Source organism: Macadamia integrifolia, unplaced genomic scaffold (genome assembly GCF_013358625.1).
Source record: "Macadamia integrifolia cultivar HAES 741 unplaced genomic scaffold, SCU_Mint_v3 scaffold2979, whole genome shotgun sequence".
NCBI lineage: Eukaryota > Viridiplantae > Streptophyta > Magnoliopsida > Proteales > Proteaceae > Macadamia > Macadamia integrifolia.
In genome coordinates, this window is record NW_024869107.1 from 29,654 (window position 1) to 35,653 (window position 6,000).

A 6,000-nucleotide genomic window follows, 5' to 3' on the forward strand; every position below is an offset into this window, starting at 1 on the left:
AACCCAATTTATTAAGGCCAGTCTCTCACAACAGTGGTTTGAAGTATTAGTATTGGATATCGATACCCGATCGATTCAGATTAGATTCAAGTATCATTTCAGGGGTAAAACCATAAAATATATATATATATATATTTTTTTTTTTTTTTTTTTTTTTGAAAAAGTGAAGGCAAAAATGATCATCACACATTGATTCGGATCGATATCGAATCAAAATTGGCATCCCATTACGGATAACTAAATCCATGCTTTCAACTCATTTTTCAGTTTTCAAGTTTATATAATATGGAAAGAGAAAAGTTATCAGTCTACTATTTCCGATGCCTAGATAACTTTTGTTTTGAGGGGAGAGGCGTTTTTTCAGATTTCATAAATCCATAATCATTGCGTTCTTATTTCTCATTGGTTAGGTGACATGACAGAGAATAATACCATATGAGATTTGCGAAGCAATATTACTAACTGTGGCCTTCCCTTGATGTACTAGTATACGGTATTGACTTGTTCTATTAGAAAAAAAAAAAAGGTATTGACTTGCGTTCCAAATTCCAAAGTAAAAATAAAAGGTTGGAATCACAACCTAGTCACGTGGCGACTGTGCTAACGCAACTACAATTAGAGGAGCTGCACTGGCATCGAACCAGGGAACAATGTGGTGTGTTTGGGTGTAGGTGTACTCAATCAGGTAGTTGTTTCTTTTCCAAAAATAAATTAATAGTTTTTTTTTTCTTTTTATCATAAACAGAGCCAAAAATAATAGTAAAATGGGTCCCACTTCTCCTCCAACGCTGCATAAATAAAAATAATATTAAATGTAAGAGCCATGTAAGTTTGCACCAAAAAAAAAAAAAAATTTCCATAAGTGTTTTATAAACTAGAAGTGTTTCGTCTTGATTTTGTTCTCAACGAAAACTTATAGGGAGTATAAAGCGTTTGGTAATATGGAGTAAAGTGTGTTTCTGAAAGAAAAAAATAATTTTTGAAAGATACTTTAAGGGGAGCACTTCTGGCACATCAACAAAACAAAATTACACATAAAAAACCTATAAGAAAAAATGTGAAGAAACATAGGATTCCACGTCAAGTGAAAAGAGAGAGAGAGAGAGAGAACAAAATCTTGTGCCAAATTTGTCAATACAGTAACCCTGGTTTATCAAAGAAAAAAAAATTTATCTTGTATCACCCTTAAGTTTAAAATTTATGTCTTTATAACACCCTAGTATGCTAACAATATCGTGTACATCCCCCATTTTATAAACTGAATTATACTTAAATCTATTCCGTTAGAGGAAAAGCGTTAAGTGATGACATCGTGTGGTTGATATTTTCTAAATAGTAACTTACTGTTTTTCCCTTATATGTAAAAACCTTCCAAATCAACCGATTAAAACTTGAGTTAATTGCAGGTTCATGGCTTTTCTGTTTTACATGCAACTACCATAAATGATATTCTGATTAATCTCCAACAATGATGACGATCACCTGAGGATTCCGATTAACCTCACCATTGGAGAGGATTTGGATCTAAAGAAAGGAGGCATAATTCCATGACTTTAGCTTCAAGCTTTGTTTGGTAGAACATGATCTACAAAGATCTTGGAAGGAAAGATCAAAGATGGTTTGCTCTATTGGTGTCTCTGAGTTTTGCATGCAAATATTTCTGGGCTATATCAAAAGATTGGTTTGGACAATTCTGTGACAGATGTGATCCTGGGAGGTGTTGGCAATCAGTGTTTTTTGCAAGTGAAAATGGTATAGTTTCATCAAGAACATTAAATATCATAACTTGATCAATAGGAGCATCTTCTATATATGAGCAAGTGTTTGGTGGGTCTAGTCCATTATATGTCCAAAATTCCATCGTTGGGACTTGGGATTGGAAAATTAGAAAATTGTGTACTACATAACTAGTTGAACCTGTCTAGTTGGTAGTGGAAAAACAATTAATCAAGTATTAGATGGTTAACATTGTAAATGAGATTTGTATGAGAAAAATCTTGAGGATTTGATTACGTAATCTCCTTAATGACATGTGTTGTGTTCATCAAAGTGGAAGATTCACCAATCCTATTCCTACTTACCAATCTGACCTTCATGAGAGAGAATTCAATATCTTCTGTATAAGGAAGGGAAGTATAAGAAGTCTCAACTCTTCTCAGTTAAATAAAGAACATAAGCTTTTCTATTATCACTATCATAGAGTGTCTAAATCGAGTAGAGATAAAGCAAATCAGTCTATACCAGTAATCTCCATTGATCCCAATGAGCAACTTAAAGTCATCCGAAACCCAGATGGCACCATCACTCGAATCCCCCAAGTCCCCGACGCTCTGGCGACTAGTGATGTCCTTTATTCCAACGACGGTTTCATCCCATCACAACCACCACCAATTTGACGATCTACTCAAACTCAACCATAGAAGAAGAAGAAGAATCAGATTCACAGATAGAGTCGCCCTCTCTCTCACCTAAGTTGTGTTTGGTAGCCAAGAGAAGAGAAGAAAAGGAAAAAGTAAAGTACAAAAATTGTACTTTTTCTTAGTTTAAGAATTTCTCTTTGTGCTTGGCATGTCCTGATCCAAGAGGAGATTTAGTTTTTAAATTTCAAAATTTTCCTTGGGAATTGTGAAGTTTTCTTTTACTCCACAAAATAAATAAATAAATAAAAATCTTGTCAAAAACACAAGAAAACATGAGAAAATACAAAAACTTTTCTTTTTTTCTTTTCTAATGGTAACCAAACATACATATTTTTTTTTTTTTTTTAATCTTCTCACCATTTCATTTCATTTCTTCTCTTTTCTTCTCCTTTCTTTTCTAGATTCTTTTTTCTTTTCTTTTCTTCTCTTGCTACCAAACATAGCTGTAGAGTAGTACATAACAGGGCCAAAAGGGTCTTTTCTATTTTCTAAGCTAACAACGTTATCCATCAGGGGTGCAGTCAATATTATTAGAAATCGATATCATATAAAGTATAAATTTAGGGGTGGTACAAGAAAATTTTTCAATTAAATAATATTTGGTATCTAGTCTTGTTCCAACCGTCTATGTGGGGCTAGTTTGTGAAAATAACAACCCTCAATAACATACCAAATATCCCAGATCTCTCTCTCTCTCTCTCTCTCTCTCTCTCTAGAAGTTGATATCTTCTTTTATTTATCCCTTGTTTTACTCTTAGAAGTCGTTTCAAATAAGGGTGTTAACAAATTTTCAAAAATAAGTTGAAAGTGACATATGATTACATCATTGTCATACATATTTTTTCGAATAGACATGTGAAATAACACTATTACCCTTAGTGGAGAAAAAAATATTATAGTTAAAGGATAAATAAGTAAAATTACAAATTATTTGACATCTTGGGTCTCAATAAGAAAATCCCTACTTTAAAACCTTCATCGATCTTGGGGGCCAAAGAAAAAGCAAGGGAAGTATTCTTTGTTTGGGAACGTGACTCCGATGCCTATACGAGACCAAATCAATGCTCCCCTTTTGGTAAGGACAGACTAGCAGTGAAATTATTTTATAGGGAGGAGGAGAGAGACAAACACAAGAATGCAAGCCTGGGAAAAACCCAGTCAATGCTCCACTTTTTTTTTTTTTTTTTATGGTATGTATTATGTATTAAAACGATAAAAGAGATTACATAGGAAGGCAAACCCTAAGAACCGCCTTTAGGTTTGCCAAGAGAGGGGAAATGGTCCCTACAACGGCAGGATAGGCCCCACCAAACGAGAATGAAAAAACCCAAGTACAAATGTGAAGAGAAGCAGAACTACTTTTCCCTATAATAAATCACTAGATCGAAATCTCTTTTAATTAATAATTGTAGCTCACCCGGAAAATACAGTGCTCCCCTTTCGATTAGGACAATGAACAATAGGGTTGTATTCAAGATTGACAAGGAGCCAATGATACGAATAATGGTGGCAGCAGTTCCAGTTGATTGCTCGTACTTTTATGCTGGATTGCTGGATTTTATTTTACAATGATCGGAATAGGAGATGAGCTTTACATGGGATCGAGAAACTAACTTTGCGCTAACCGTAACGACATAGATTTCTTTTTCTCCAACCATGTAAAGTTCATCTCCTATTCCGATCATTGTAAAATCCAGCATGAAAGTACGATCAATCAAGTGATGCTGCTGTCACCATTTTCCATATCCTTGCCTCCTTGTCCAGCTTGAATACGACCCCATTGTTCAACCCAAATCTCCTCAAGAACGACTGCCGTTGGGCCCTTTAACCACTTAATAGTATTTGACACCCACCATTCTCCAAGACCAGAACTGTTGACACTACTCATGCAACTTGCCACCATTCACCACCCGAAAGCTGAAAAACCTGTGTAAGGGAGATGAGGCAGCAGAACCCAAACATCCGTATCTGGGTCATAAATCTTAGCATTAGAGATAGGCTTTATCAAGCTTTTGATAGCACTAGCAACAATAATCTTCCCTTCCGGCACACAAGCAGCAAAGTAGGAACAGAGTACTAGCATGGATGCCCACCGATCCCAATGTCTGAGGATGGGATCATATGGCCACATACATCAGTTGCAGCTTCACCAGCTTCACTATCAGTCAATATATCGCAATAAGTACAGTCACCACCAAGCACAAACACCTTCCTTGCAGTGGTGACAAAACCAAATCCTTCAGGAACTTTGGTCTCTGTGGGCAGATCAGGTAATGTCAACCAAATGCCTATGAGAGGATCATAGAGCTGCCATAACTTCGTAAACACACTAGTACACATACACACACACACACACAAGAACTTGTTTCCAATAAATGTACTCTTCATAATCCAGTTGGCTTTGATTATCTGATTTTGTATTGACCAGAAAAAAACCAGTTCCTTCTTGAACCCTTCCATTTGGCCCTTACCAAAAGATCTTCTTAGTTGAATTAATAGCCCTCTAGAAACCATCTTTTGCAGTTTGGTTTTCTGGGCCACCATAGCTCTCTTTTTTTTTATTGCTAACAACGGGTATTCAGGCCTTCGGCCTGACTAGTCTCACGAGCCCATACTAAACCTACAACAGCATGGACCGAGTCATACTGGGGTTGAATGAGAACCATTCAACTTTCACTAAAAGCAGTGAAGAGCACTAAACACCCCATATGAGTGGCTCAAGGTGTGCCTAGTTGGAGTCAAACTTAGGACGTTTGAGTTTACGGCTCGTACCAAGTTCGTTGCCCACCATAGCTCTCTTCAACCTCTGCATTAGTTTGACATGGCAGTGGTTGTTATACCAGCAGATGTGGCATCTATCTATGACTTTTTTTTGTCTTCAGTTCCTGTTGGGTGCTTGGCAGAAAGCTACCCACCACAATTTGCAGGTAAACTAAACAAATATTAGGGAAATAGAATTGCAACTTGCAAGATTAACTGAATTAACTAAAACAAAATGTCATAATTCAAACAAAAGCAACCTTTGGATTTGATTTCATTTGAATTTCAGAATCAATATCGTATGTTATAAAAACTTATAAAAAAATTCAAATTGAAGTGCTTAAATCGTTAGGAGTGGGATTGATTTCCCAAAGTTGCAAGCAATTAGAAGATTGAGAGATTTCCCTTCGCTGCACTCGAACACAAACAGAGACCGAAAAGAGGAAGGGGCAGGTGGTGGGGGTAATGAGAGTTAGATGAGGACTGCCCCAACACTACTAAATACGACCAGGGAAGGAGACGCAGAAGAAGAAAGGGGGTTGGGGTTCGAAATTTTTGAAATCTCCACCTTTTGTTCGAACAGGAAGGGTTGTGTGTGTTCTTTACCAAAAAAAAAAAGGCGTTCATATGAGAGCATGGATTTAGTTCTTGGTATCGGTATCGGAGAGGATCGGTGCTTATCGGTCACTTTTGCCCTTTGCTTTTCAGAAAAAGTTCATTTTTTACTGTTTTACCCCTGAAACTATATGAATAACCGATCCAAATCGATCAAGGATTGACGATCTGTCTCAGTTGATACTGATACGATACTGATCCTTGA